The sequence below is a fragment of the Nomascus leucogenys genome, chromosome 5 (genome assembly GCF_006542625.1).
Source record: "Nomascus leucogenys isolate Asia chromosome 5, Asia_NLE_v1, whole genome shotgun sequence".
In the NCBI taxonomy this organism is placed as follows: domain Eukaryota; kingdom Metazoa; phylum Chordata; class Mammalia; order Primates; family Hylobatidae; genus Nomascus; species Nomascus leucogenys.
In genome coordinates, this window is record NC_044385.1 from 6,750,041 (window position 1) to 6,764,892 (window position 14,852).

The 14,852-nt window shown below is 41.0% G+C and overlaps 2 long non-coding RNA genes across 6 annotated transcripts in view; one reads left to right on the forward strand and one right to left on the reverse strand.

The window, feature by feature from the left end:
• LOC115835128 overlaps positions 1-9,999 on the forward strand; it is a 33,337-nt gene extending 23,338 nt beyond the window's left edge. For both annotated transcript variants that reach the window (XR_004030057.1, XR_004030058.1), the window contains one exon: positions 4,619-9,999. This is a non-coding gene — a long non-coding RNA (uncharacterized LOC115835128). The remainder of the gene's footprint in view (positions 1-4,618) is intronic.
• Positions 1-14,852, reverse strand: part of LOC115835127 — a 48,030-nt gene that overhangs the window by 2,745 nt on the left and 30,433 nt on the right. For 2 of the 4 annotated variants that reach the window (XR_004030052.1, XR_004030053.1), the window contains exons 2-3: positions 13,883-14,239; positions 468-1,890 (exon numbers count right to left, since the gene is read on the reverse strand). This is a non-coding gene — a long non-coding RNA (uncharacterized LOC115835127). The remainder of the gene's footprint in view (positions 1-467; positions 1,891-13,882; positions 14,240-14,852) is intronic. The other 2 variants (XR_004030054.1, XR_004030055.1) reach the window with 2 other exon arrangements.

The following is a 14,852-nucleotide window of genomic DNA, read 5'->3' on the forward strand; positions in this document are numbered from 1 at the left end:
CACCTCCCGGGTTCAAGAGATTCTCCTTCCTCAGCCTCCTGAGTAGCTGGGATTACCGGTGCCTGCCACCATGCTCAGCTAATTTTTGTATTTTTAGTAGAGACAGAGTTTCACCACTTTGCCCAGGCTGGTCTTGAACTCCTCATCTCAGGTTATCTTCCTGCCTCGGCCTCCAAAGTGTTGGGATTACAGGTGTGAGCCACCACGCCCTGCCTGTTTTCTTTACTAGAGTTTGCATTTGGCTGTACTCCCATTTGGTGTCTGGACACTCCAAAATTTAATATTTATCACTTTACTTGGCGTTTGTTTTATTTTTTTCTAACTTCCAATGATTCTGTGAGTTCACTTTAATATGAACAATACAAACTGTTGCTCTAATCATTTATAAATTCAAACAATGTGATTGTGCCAAACATTGTAATATCTTCACCATACAAGATTTATGATGTCTGGCCGTGAGTGCTTACCTGTTTTGTGGTCAAAGGTAGCACAGTAAGGTTGCCAGGATGGTGAAGTCTCCGTGTGTGGGATGAGATGGAGTTGGAATCCTGGTATAGTGCGTCTCCCAGAAGGGAGTGTGAGCCTCAACAAGTAATGTCTCATCACTAAGTGTCCTCAGCAAGAGTCCTCCAGGGACTGCTGTGCAAACACAGAGAAGGGAAAGTGAATCCCAAAGGTACAGGACTCTGGAAAGCCACCAAGGGGAGTAATTGCTTTATTGAGCATTTCATTCTAGGGACTCAAAACCTTTACCTTTAAGAGTTATTTTAAAACTCCCCAGCCCTAGCCATTTATTTTATAAAAAGCAGTTCACTTTCACCAAATATAGTACAAGACAGATTATAACAGAAATTATATCACCATTTCTTCCACTTTGTTTGCTTCAAAGAGAAGCCTATCAAGGACAAGGAAGTCAGTGCTGTTACAAATAATTTGATTTGATTTGATCTTACTTATTAAGCAGACATATATGAAGCAGGCATGCATGAAATCAGCTGCATTACAACCCCAGAAGTGGTTTTGTGTTCCCTGTATTGAAGTTCACACAAAGCACAGCATTTAACTCCCTGATCTCATCTATTTGAGACTGATACTGAGACTTCAGGTGGACTAGACACATCATATAAGGATAAAAATAAGTATCTGGCATCAATCTGGAATCTCTGGGTGGCTAGACTGATGCTCTCCCCATTTGGCAGCACTGCCCTCCTACAGGGCATTATGATTGGATCACTTTTGAAAGATGTGTCAGGGGTCCTTCAGTGATGAAATCTTTAACAGGAATGACAAAGACTAGATACCTCACTTAGCTTCTTTAAGTGATCTCTGAGGGAAGCTAGAGAAAAGGTTCTTAAAAGCTGCCACACCTCTGTAGCCCAGAAAGGAAATTTTCATATTTACTTTTTAAAGAAACCAACTCCAGTCATCTACAGTGCTTTCTTTCTTTCTGACTCTTGGAAAAATGTTATTTGCCACGTTTTAGCTCATACTGCTGGCCTAAGTGCTAATGAACACAAGATAATATGTGATCTCCCTGAACAGTGTCTGAGATAGTATCCACCCTCCCTTGCTTTATTTCCCCCTGAACTTTGCAGCTGATATATTATGTCTTTATATGCCACTGCTTGTTTTCTGTCTCCCAGTGGGATATAAGTGCTTCAACAGCAGGGCCCTGGTCTAGCTTATCAGCTGTTGTGTTCTCAGTTCATAGAACCCTGCATGGCCTGGTAATTGTTGGTTGGTTGAACAAATAAGCAAAGCAACAGACGAACAGATGAATATCTTGCATAAAGGCTAATTCTATTAAATTCTTACCAATGAGGTCTTACCAACAACATATAGCCAAGGTCATCACATGTCATTTTGCTTAGAGTTGCAGATTCCAAGAATCTTACAAAACAAAAAAACAACAACATGAAAAACCCTTTGTTTAAGACAATCAAAGATTGCCTTTCACAAACCAGAGCTACTATATTTGTGATCCTTCATTCACCTGAGGACATTTATTTGCATGCATATAACACTGTGTAGGCCTTTTTTAGTATTGTCAGAGTGACCCTGAGTCCACAGAATGAACTTCCCATGTTCCAGATGTCAAGGCTCCCCAGGAAGAGTCAGTTTTATCTGGATGACAGTGTGTTCAGCACAGTAGCATCCCAGGTTTTCCAGAAAGCCCTTCAGGAAAAACTATTTCCATCATGTTTTAAGCAAGCACTTTTTTAGCCATGAAATGAAGACCCACCTCATGCTACTTCAAGTAATGGTGTGTATATGGAGGAAGGGAGTGGTGGTTGTTGTAATAATATACACACAGGGGAGCTCAGGGATATTGGACAGCCAAGCCTGGAAAGTGGTGGTTCCGTATTGAAGGCAACTGCAACAGCAAAGTGGTGAATTTGCTCAGATAGTCTCAGTGGTTTGCCACATGCCTGCTTCTCATGCATCTCTATTAGCACTCTCTCAATTATAGATCTTTACATGGATCTTGAGATAGGTGTCTTCTGTCTACCTTACAGTTTCTGCTTATTCGTTGTTTGTGTTACCACGTAACTCCAGCTCACACAGGTTTCTCATGACCCCTCCAGCCTCTACAACAGAACCTTTTCATGAAAATGCAGTGGGTCCTAGCATAACTTTGTTTCATTTTAACATTGGAAGAAAAAAATACATTCCCATCTGGGGCCACTCTCTGTGTGGAGTTTACACATTCTCCACATGTCTGTATGAGTTTGCTCTGGATACTCGGGTTTCCTCTCACATCCCAAAGCTGTGCACGTGGAGTGAAACGGTGTGTTTATGTGGTCCCAGTGTGAGTGAGAGTGGGTGTGTGTGTGTGAGTGTACCCTGCAATGGGATGGTGTCCTGTCCTGAGCTTGTTCTGGCCTTGAGTCCTGAGCTGCTGGGATGGGCTGCACAGCCACCCATGACCCTGAACTGGAATGAATGGGTTGGAAAATGAGTAGATGAGTAAACATAAATCATTCCCAAATAAAAGTGTGTAAAGTATACAATTATCATACAAAGGCACAACGATAAAGGGTGCAGCAACAAAGCACTCAGTGAGCCGCCATATGTGTGAGTGTTGGTTTTTTAAGCCACTTGGTGACTGGGGGTGCTCCTTATGATTTTAGCTGTGAAAACATTTATTCCTTGATGGAAACTACCTATGGTTGCCTTCACTCACTGATTCCAGAAATTGGGTAAATAATTATCTTACTTGTTTTTATTCTTTCTTAAATGTATATGTAGCTCTCATTTATTTGAAGGTTTTGTATTAGAAGTATTTTCAGTCTTTTGTTAGAGGTTTGGTAATGTTTTTGTGACCAGAAATGTCATAGAAACTTAACTCTTTCTTCATATTAATTAGCCTATGGTAAAATTGGTTTCATTATCATTTTTCTTAAAGTGAGTTTCCAAGAGCCTATCTACTACATTAATTGAGGAATTACTAAAATTAAAATTAAAGAGGCTTAATTATTAAGACTAAAATTAAAAGGCTTAATTATTCCTCTTGAAAATAAGAAAAGAGATTTTCCTTTCTTCCTTTTTCTTTAAGCATTTACCTTAGAAAACTTTTAGTTGTAAGTATTTTCTTCTCCCTTTGAAATGTATTTAAATCTTTTGAAGATTAGGTAGGACTTTCCTCAGCTTTGTTATCCTGGAATGTCTTTCCCAAGGACCTGGCAGCCATCTCTTTGAAATGTAAACATCGGAGGACTTAGCATCCCCATCTCCCAGTTTCTGTGTCAGGGTAGAAGTCTGACTTCAGTGAGTATCTTGCTCCAAGTTGCAAAACTGCCTCCCAATATAAGACATGAGAAGTTGGTTTCTTCCTTTGGATAAAGCCAATTAGCTAATACAGGTGGTCAACCCCATGCCTAGGTAAAGTTAGGATGAACTTTGTGTGACAGTTGGTGCTGTCAAGTCCTCTTATTTGAGGACTAGTTATTGCCTGCCTTGAAAACACATATGTAATGGATTGTGGCTGCTTGGCTATATAAAAATGTGAGATTTCTTTCTGTCTTTGCAATCCCCTAGTGGTGCACATTACATTCTGGTTTAATGCTATTAAATAAAATTTATGGAAGGCTGTAGGTTTGGATTGAGCTTCTGCACTGGGCCTCAACAGACCAAACCAAAATGGAGTCATTCATGCTAAGTGCCACATAATCAAACAAGAGATTCACAGCAACCAGTCAGAAAGGGCTTAGCCAACCTAAGCCAGCACTATAGGAAAGAATGAAAGTAACCTAAAGTAACCTGATGTGAACCAATCCACTTTTTTGTATTATTCTGTTTCCTTATTCTGCAAGATAGCACCTTACAAAAACCAACTGTTCCACCTTACCCAACAGAGCTTCCTCTATTTTTAGACAGGATGCTGCCTGATTCATGAATTGCTAATAAAAGCCAATTCAATCTTTAAACTAAATTTGTTGAAGTTCTGTTTTTTGCCAATACTTATTCAATAATACAAGCGCTATTTTTCCCCCCTCAACTATCTTTAGGGAGAAGATTTTTTGGTAGGGAGAAAGTTTTCTTTTTAATTATATTTTCCCAAATACCTATCACATTTATTTCCTGTGGCTACCTGACTGTTTCCTTTTTCTTCATTCAGATTCTGTGGAGAAAGACTCTTATTGGACAGCTCTCCTTTTTGAGCAAGCTTTTCAATCTATAAACTGGCTGCCAGTGGATGAAGTACCCTCTCCCTCCCCCTGTCCAATGTGTGAGGCCAGAGGTGAAGCAGGATCATCTGTACTGTACGTGGTGCTAAAGACTGCTCACTAGTAGGTATTGTGTTGTGAGCTAAGTGACTCTCTATATGATACTTTTGAACATTTATGGAAAAATAAGGAATATAATGATGCCAGTTGGTTGCTCCTAATGTTACTGGATATGTGGTGGAAAAAAAAGAAATGAGTTCAGTTCAGGGAGTTGAATTCCCAGGTGAAGAATCACAAATGACCTAAGAGCTTCCAGGTGTGCCCCGAAGGACAACCTTATCTCCAATAGTTACAGGGCTGAAAATGCTGAAAGCTGATTGCAGAACCTCATCTGATGATTTGCTAAATTACAGCACAAGTTGAAATCCCAGCCTCCCAGGGTGTCTACTGTTAAAGTGAGGGCATTGATTGGGAAAGAATGGGATCCTGTAATTTGAGATAGGGCCATGTGGGAAGACCCTGATGAACCTGGAGATACTGAGCCCCTAAATTCTGATGAATCTTCTTTGCCAGAGGGAAATATCTCCCCAGCCCCAGTAGAAGAGGCCTCCCCAGCCCTACTGACAGCAGCCTCCCCAGTGTCAGTAGTATTGGCCTGTCTACCTCTGTCTGAGGGGTTTAACCCTGCATTGCTTGAGGAAATGGTAATGGCCTCCCCTGAGAGAACTGCCATGCAAGACAATTCTGATTCTCCACAGGACTCACCATGACCACCCTTCTTTGCTTCTAGACCTATGACTGGACTCAAGTCCCAGCAGGGCTCTAAAGGTGAGGTACAAAGTATGACCCATAACAGGGTGCACTGAATTCCAAAAGAACTACTTGGGGTTATTAGTTCATACAAGCAGAAATCCAGGAAACGTGTGGGAATTATGGATGTGGAACATGTGTGGGAATTAAGGGTGTGGAACAATGGTAGAAGGAACATAAAATTGGATCAGGCTGAATTTATTGATATGGGCTCAGTAAGCAGAGATTCTGCATTCAGTGTTGTGGCTTGGCAGAAAGGGCTCTAACTGGTTGGGTGAAGCAAAGATGAAACGATGGTCCACCATAAATGAATTGGAAATGCCTGACTTCCCTTAGTTTAATAGAGAGGAAGAAATTCAAAGGCTTAAGGAGATTGGAAGATTGGAGTGGATTTGTCATTTACCTTACTCACCTATGCTGGAAGGGTCCAGAAGACATACCTTTCACCAGTACTTTGAGAAATACTTTGAATAAATAAATAAATAAATGTCAAGGGGATACCCAGCATCTTTGTCGAGCTTTGTGGTTGCTCTTTTTTGTAGGCCCCACCTTACAATGGGAACCACAGTCATTCGATTGGAAAACCTAAATGCAATGGGAATAATTAGATCCCAGAATATGGCAGGAGTCAAGTGGTGGCAGTGGCACTTAACCACCAAAAGCAAAGTGGGCATGGTTATTATAATGAACAGCAGAGTCAAAGCAGCAACCAGAATAGTCTGACTCCAGGAGACGTATGGTGTTGGCTAGTTAATCATGATGTTTCTCAAAGTGAAATAGATAGGAAGCCTACTAAATTCTTAATTGATCTGTATAAGCAGAACATTTCTAGGCCAAAAAACAAAAGTCTAACTCAAATCATAAAAACAGAGAGATGTGGCCCCTCAATCAATTCCCAGATGAGCCAGTTTACAGACCTGGAACCCCATGAGTGAAGGGGAGATTAGGTCCCCTGGAAGAACCACGGCATAATACTAAAAATTTATACTGTTAAATCTTTCTCCTATCCTTCTTCAAAGGGACCTATGGCCTTTTACAAGGATAATTGTACACTGAGGAAAAGCAAATAATCAGACCTTTTGGGTCTACTGGACACTGGCTTTGTCTATCCACTGATTACAGGAGACCTAAAACATCACAGTGGTCTTCTCATTAGAGTAGGGGCTTGTGGAAGTCAGATGATCAATAAAATTTTAGCTCAGATTTGTCTTACAGTGAGTCCAATGGGTCCTTGAACCTATCCTGTGTTTTTTTTTTTTTCTCCAGTTCTGGAATGCATAATTAAAATAGACATATTTAGCAGCAGGCAGAATTCCTCCATTCATTCCCCGACCTGTGAAGTGAGGGCTATTTGATAGAAAAGGCCAAATTGAAGTCATTAGAACTACCTATACTTAGAAAAATAGCAAATCAGAAGCAATTCTACATGCAGAAATTAGTGCTACTGTCAGAAACTTAAAAGATGCAGGCATGGTGATTTCCACCATATCTCCATTCAACTATCCTGTTTGGCCTATGATAGACAGGTCTTGGAGAAAGACAGTGGATTATCATAAACCTAACCAAGTGATGACTCCAGTTGCAGATTCTGTACCAGATAGGATTCCATTTATTGAGAAAATCAACTATCTCCTGGCACTGATATGCAGCTATTGATCTGGGAAATGGCTTTTTCGTCATCCCTGTCCGTGGGGACCAGCAGAAGGGACCAGCAGAAGCAGTTTGCTTTTAGTTGGCAAGGCCAGCAACATACTTTCACTCTCCTACCTCAAGGGTATGTCAACTCTACAGTTCTATGTCATAATTTAGTTTTCATGGATCTTGATCACCTTTCGCTCCCACAAGATATCACTCTGGCCCATTACATTAATCACATTTTGCTGATTGGACCTGGTGAATGAGAATTAGCAACCACTCTAGACTTATTGATAAGACCTTTAAGTGTCAGAAGTTGGGAAATAAATCTGACAAAAATTCGAGGGCTTTCTAATTCAATGCAATTTCTATGTGTCCAATGGTGTGGGGCATATGGAGATATCCCTTCTAAGGTAAAGGTTAAATTGTTGCATCTGGCACCACCGGCAACCAAGGAAGAAACACAGCACGTATTGGGCCTCTCTGGATTTTGGAGGCAACATATTCCACATTTGGGTGTGTTTTGCTGAGCCATTTACAAAACGACCTGAAAAGCTTCTAGTTTTGACTGCAGCCTAGAACAAAGCAAGGCTCTGCAATAGGTCCAGGTTACTGTGCAAGCTGCTCTGTTACTTGAGTCATAAGATTTAACGTATCCAATAGTGCTTGATATATTAGTGGTGAACTGAGATTCTGTTTGAAGCATTTGGCAGGTCCATATAAGTGTATTGGAGTGCAGGCCTTTAGGATTTTGGAGGAAGTCCCTGCCATCTTCTGCAAATAACTACTTTTTTTTTTCTTGAGAGACAGTTCTTGGCCTGCTACTGGGCATCAGTAGAAACTGAATGTTCAACCATGTGGCACCAAGTTACCATGTGACCTGAGCTGCCCATAATAAACTGGGTGTTATCTGATCACCAAGCCATAAAGTTAGGCATGCACGCAGCACTTCGTCATCAATGGAAGTGGTATGTATGTGATCCAGCTCTAACAGTCTCTGAAGGCATAAGTACCTTACACAAAGAAGTTGCCCAATTGCCCATGGTCCTCCCTTCTGCTACACTGCTTTCTCTCTCCCAGACTGTACCTATGGCTTCATGGAGAGTTCCCCATGATCATTTGGCAGAGGAACAGAAGAATTAGGCCTGGTTTACAGATGTTTCTGCATGATATGCAGCACCACCCAGAAGTGGACAGCTGTAGCACTACAACCACTCTCTGGGACATCCCTGAAGGACAGTCATGAAGGGAGCTCCTCACAGTGGACAAAAATTCGGGCAGTGCACCTGGTTGTTCCCTTTGCTTAGAGGGAGAAATGGCAAGATATGTGATTAAATACTAATGTATAGGCTGTAGCCAATGGTGGTTTGGCCGGATGGTCAGGAACTTGGAAGGAACTTAATTGGAAAATTGGTGACAAATAAATTTAGGAGAGAGAAATGTGGATAGATGTCTCCAAATCAGCAAAACTTGTGAAGATATTTATGTTTCATGTGAACGATCACCAAAAGGTGACCACAGCAGAGGAGAACTTTAATAATCAAGTAGATATGATGACCCTTTCTGTGAATGCTACTCAGCCTCTTTCCCCAGCCACTCCTGTCATTGCCCAATGGGTTCATGACCAAAGTGTCCGTGGTGGCAGACATGGAGGTTATTCACAGGATCAGAAACATGGACTTTCACTCACCAAGGCTGACCTAGCTATGGCCACTGCTAAAGGTCCAATCTGCCAGTAGCAGAGACTAACACTGAACCTCCAACGTGGCACCATCCCTAGGTGATCAGCCAGCTACCTGGAGTCATGTTTATTACATTGGCCTGCTGCCATTATGAAAGGGGCAGTGTTTTGTTCAGGAATAGATACTTCTGTTTGCCTTCCGTGTACACAGTGCTTTTGCCAAAACTACCATCTGTGGACTTGCAGAATGCTTTATCCACCATCATGGCATTCCACACAGCATTGCGTGTGATTAAGGAACTCACTCCACAGCAAAAGAAGTGCAGCAATAAATGCACGCTTATGTAATTCACTGGTTTAACCATGTTCCCCACTATTCTGAAGCAGATGGCTTGATAAAATGCTGCAATACCTTTGTGAAGAGTCAGTTATAGTGCCAGTTAGGTGGCAGTACCTTGAGTGCTGGGACAAGGTTCTCTGTGCCCTAAGTCAGTGTCCAATATTTGGTGTTGTCTCTTCCATAGACTGGATTCATGGGTTGAAGAATCAAAGGGTGGAAATGGAAGTGGAACCACTCACCATTACCCTTAGTGACCAGCTAGCAAAATTTTTGCTTCCCATTCCTATGACTTTATATTCTGCCGGCCTAAAGGTCTCTAGCTGTGAGGGAGAAATGCTTTCACCAGGAGACATAATGATGCTTCCATTGAACTGAAAGTTAAGACTGCTGCCCAGTCAGTTTGGGCTCCTTCTGGTTTTGAGTCAACAGGTAAAGAATGGAAGTATGGTATTGACTGAGGTGATTGATTCAGACCACCAAGAGGAATTGGACTATTATTCCATAATGGAGATGGAGAAGAGTATGTCCAGAAAACAGGAGATCCTTCAGGTATGTTTTAGTGTCACCATGCGCTGTGATTATGGTCAATATAAAACTATAACAACTCAATGACCAGGACTCAAGGTCTACTAATGACCAGGCCCTTCAGCTTTGGATCACCCTGCCAGGTGAAAAACCATGACCAGCTGAGGTGTTTGCTGAAGGCAAAGGGAATACAGAATGAATAGTAGAAGAAGGTATTTATAAATACCAGCTAAGAATAAGTGACCAGTTACAGAAATGAGGGCTATAACTGCCATGAGTGTTTTCTCCTTGTTTTGTAGTGAATATATTTGTGTGGATATATATGTATATATATATTATATTTGAATATATATGGAATATATATTATATATTTATAAATTAATTTATATATATATAAATTAAGCAAATATTTTTCACTCTCTTATTCCCTTATGTAACATAAGATGCATTGACTTTATATCATAGTATTTAAGTATTATTAATCTTACATAGAAGTAAAGTTATAAGATATCAAGGGGAAGAGTTAACATCACTCAAATACTTTACCTCCACTTGTAGGGAAGGGATTAGTGTGTTTTCAGTTGTATGCAGGATAGTTGTATCACGTTAGGCAGAATTATGACCCTGTTATTGTCTTTAATTGAAGATTAAGTATGGTTTAAAAAGATGTGTATGGGTTGATTGATAAGAGGTGGAATTGTGGTGGTCATTTTATGTGTCCACTTGACTGGACTAGGGGATGCCCAGGTAGCTGGTAGAACATAATTTCTAGGTGTGTTTGTGAAGGTGTTTCCAGAAAAGATTAGCATTTGAATCAGACTGAGTATAGAAGATCACCCTCACCAATGTGAGTAGGTACCATCAAATTTATCGAGAACACAAATAGAACAAAACTTCAGAAGAATACATTTTCTCTTTCCTTATGGAGCTGAGACATTAATCTTCTCTCTTTTTTTTCTTCTTGCTCTGTCACCGAGGCTGGAGTGCAGTGGCGCAACCTCAGCTCACTGCAACCTCTGCCTCTCGGGTTCATTCTTGTGGCTCAGCCTCCCGAGTAGCTGGGACTACAGACACACACCACCATGTCTAGCTAATTTTTGTATTTTTAGTAGAGACAGGGTTTCACCATATTGGCCAGGCTGGTCTCAAACTCCTGACCTCAATGGATCTGCTGGCCTCAGCCTCCCAAAGTGCTGGGATTACAGGTGTGAGCCACCGATCTGGCCTATTCATCTTCTGTTAACATGAGTGTTCCTGGTTCTTGGGCCTTTAGACTCAGATCAGGACTTATACAATCAGTACCTCCATTCTTGGGCCTTTGAACTCAGACTAAATTACATCATTGGCTTTCTTTGTTTGCTGGCTTACAGACATCAGATTCTTGAACTTCTTGGCCTCCATTGTCCCGTGAGCCAATTCCTATATTAACTCTCTCTCTCTCTCTCTCTCTCTCAACTCTAGAGAGAGAGTCTGTTTCTGTGGAGAATTCTTGCTAATGCAGCATTTTAAGAATTTAAACACGATCATGCTTCTGTAGCAGAAAATCCTGAGATTCTTTCCTTTGATGGCAGAGATTCAAAGTAGTTCAGTTCCACTGCACAGCTGTGGCCACTGGGCTTTGTGAAGTCTCTCTCTCTAGAGAAACTTCATGCAGTTTCATAAAATTACTTTTGTCTTCAGGATGGAGGTTTATTGGTTCTTTGCACAACTGGGAAATCATCCCTTTTGGACTATGGAGAGTCTTGATTAGCCCTTCCAAATTAGTTTTTCCTTCTTCTGTTGGAAGTTTTAAATCAGTACAGTTTGCCAGACATGAGGCAATATATCCAGAAAGTAGAATGCCACAAGTCTTTGCAGATAGCCATTTCCCAGGGAACATATAATTTCTCACTTCATCTTATAAAGGAAAATGGTGGAGGAATGGAAACAAACATGTATTTAGACTTACTATGTTCCTGGTCCTTTGTGAGGGGGTTCATATGGAATATTTCACTGAATATCAGCAACACTTTTGTGATGTAGATGACATTTTTGAAAGGCCACTTGAAGCCCAAAGAGATTGAATAACTTGCCCAAAGGTAACATTGTATGAAGTGATGAGACTTGGATTTGACTCCACATGGTTGCTTTTTGTATTATAGCTGGTTGCTATCTACTCTCCTCCAATTAGACTTGAGCTAAAACCAGGACTGAAATGATGCTAAATTCATGAGATTAATATTAATGCAGTAGAATCACTCCTTTGCTATCCACATGAGGAGATAGTATTAGTCTGTTCTCACACTGCTAATAAAGACATACCGGAGACTAGGTAATTTATACATGAAAGAGGTTTAATTGACTCACAGTTCCACATGGCTGGGGAAGCCTCACAATCATGACAGAAGGTGAATGAGGAGCAAAGTCACGTCTTACATGACAGCAGGCAAGAGAGCTTGTGCGGGGAACTCCCATTTATAAAACCATCAGATCTCATGAGACTTATTCATTACCATGAGAACAGTATGGGGAAAACCACCCCCATGATTCAATTATCTCCACCTGGTCCCACACTTGACACATGGGAATTATTACAATTCAAGGTGAGATTTGGGTAGGGACACAGCCAAACTGTATCACCCAGTATAAACCACCCAGCTCTAGTTTTGCTTCTGTAATGGAGAAACTATTTTTAAAAATTCCTCTGGGTGTATTTTCTCCCATATTAATGCATTTTTTAGTTTTACTCTCTCTCTCTCTCTCTCTGTAGTCTTTTCTACCATTAAAGCAAATCAGTGACATTTATTGCCATAGTGAAAGGCAGAGAGATACATCTGAAGTCCATAGGGCAGGAGAGAAAAAGGTGATTCCTGGGAATATTACTTCTGGACAGGAAGGGGAAGTAGAAGTTCTTCCTAGGTTATAGAGCAGGGACTGGATCCTTTAGCAACCTGGTGTCCAGCCCTCAGGAGTTATATACCAAGCTGAGGAGGGCAGGAACCAGTGAGAAGAAACAGAGGCTCTTCTACAATGCTGAGAGGCTCCATAAATTTCCATGTGCACTCACATCTATGGGGAAAGATAAGGAAGGCAGACACTTTGGAGGAAAGAAATACTATAGGTAAGAAGTTAAAACTTAGATTGTGAGATATGAAATGTTATTTACCAGAAAAAAAAATTACCTTATACTGGAAAATTCCAAGATTTCTTACCAGCTGCTATAAGTGAGTATAGGGCCTCCAGATTAGGATGAGAGAAATTATAGAAAGAGGAAAAGTCTCCATTTGTAGCACATTCTTCATTTATAGTGTATTAATTTTAGATAATGCTGTGCTTTCATAAATCATTCTTTTGAGTTATTAATAATGGCTCCTCTTAAAATACAAAGAGATTTTATGGGAGGCATTGAATGTAAAGCTATGCTAAGTATCAAGACCATGACATTCAATCAGGTTATTGTGGCTCATCTCATGTACCTAGAGAGACCTGCAAAGATACAGAAGATACTGATATCATAGTGTCATGGTCTGTGGGGTAAATCCCTGATGAGAGAAGACAGAACTAGGAAAAACTCTGTTTTATAGAAACCTAAGTCAAGGCCCAAAAGGTGGACACCTGGGCCTTTGGTGCTTGGGAAAGGCTGCAAAGAGGACAGGGAAAGGTGAGCCAGGAGGTGGGGTTGGGGGAGGGACCTGTGAGCAAACTTCTCCTTAGCTCAGCATGATGTTGCAAAAATGTGTGAATTTTGGCTCCAGACAAATCTGAGATTAGATTCTCCCTGGCCACTGGTGCCTGGTGCCTTTGGACAAACTCATTTGCATAAAGGGAGAGCATTGCTTGAGGATGTTGTGAGAATTAAATGAGAAAACATTGGTTAAATGCCCAACATTTTGCTTGTCACATGGTAGCTACTGTGCCCATAACTGTAGATTTTAATGTGTGAAAGTGAGGGCTACACTAATTTGCTCTGGAGGTTTCCCTGAGCAGATGGCAAATAAGAAGTGTCAGAAAATGAATGATGTACTCTGTGTCATGGGTGGCCCAGAAGCATGTGGTGGCACGTGTGGTTTATATCTCTTTATGAGTGTTCTGAGTCACTCTGAACCCAAATGACAGCTGTGTGTAAGCAATTCCTGCTGGCAGGCTTACTGGTCTAGAAAGCCAAACAGCAACAACAATGCCCACCCCCCAACTAAAAAAAAATTCCCCAAACCTCATTACCATTTGGACTTGTTAACTTTGTACCTTTCTGTAAAGATGATTTGATTTGTGGCTCCTCCAACTGATTTAACTATGGCTTTGCCAGTCTGTCCTTTCTATTAAGTTAGAGCAAAAATCTTTCAAGTGTCAGCCAGGCGAATCCATCTGGAGTTCTGGAGGTCCTGGCAGCACTAATTGGGAGACAAGAGGAATGCATGCTTTCTTCCTGAGACTGTAACTTAGTCCACTGGTGTTGCTGTAACAAAATACCTGAGACTGGGTAAGTTATAAAGAATAGAAATTTATTTCTCACAGTTCTGGAGGCTGGGAAGTTCAAAGTCATGGTGCCTGCATTCAGTTCTGGTGAGGGTGGCTCTCTGCTTCCAAGATGGTGCTTTGTTGCTGCATATGGCAGAAGGACAAAAGAGACTTAAGTTCGTTTCCTCCATCCCTGTTACAAGGCACTAATCCGTTTGTGAGGGCAGATCCCTCATGACTCAATCACTTCCCCATAGGCCCCATCTTTTAATACTACAACAACAAGGACTACATTTTACCATAAATTTTGAAAGACAGGCAAATTCAAACCATAGCATTCTGCCCCGGTCTCCCCTAAATTTGTGTCCTTCTCACATGTGAAATACATTCATTCCATTCCAATAGCCCCCCAAATCTTTACTTATTCCAGCATCAACTTAAAAGTCTATGTCTAAATTCTAAATGTCATCTAAAATATCATCCAAAATATCATCTAAATCAGGTACAGATGAAACTTGTGGTATGACTTTTTTTATTCAAATTCCTTCTCCAGCTGTGAGCCTGTGAAATAAAGCAAGGTACTTTTAATATACAGTAGTGGGACAGGCATCAGATAGACATTCCCATTCTAAGAAAAAGTAACAGAAAGGCAGAAAGGGGTAATAGGTCCTGAGTAAGTCTAAAACTCAACAAGGCAAACGACATTCAATCTTGAGCCCTGAGAATAATATTCTTTGACTCCATGTCCCTTATTCCA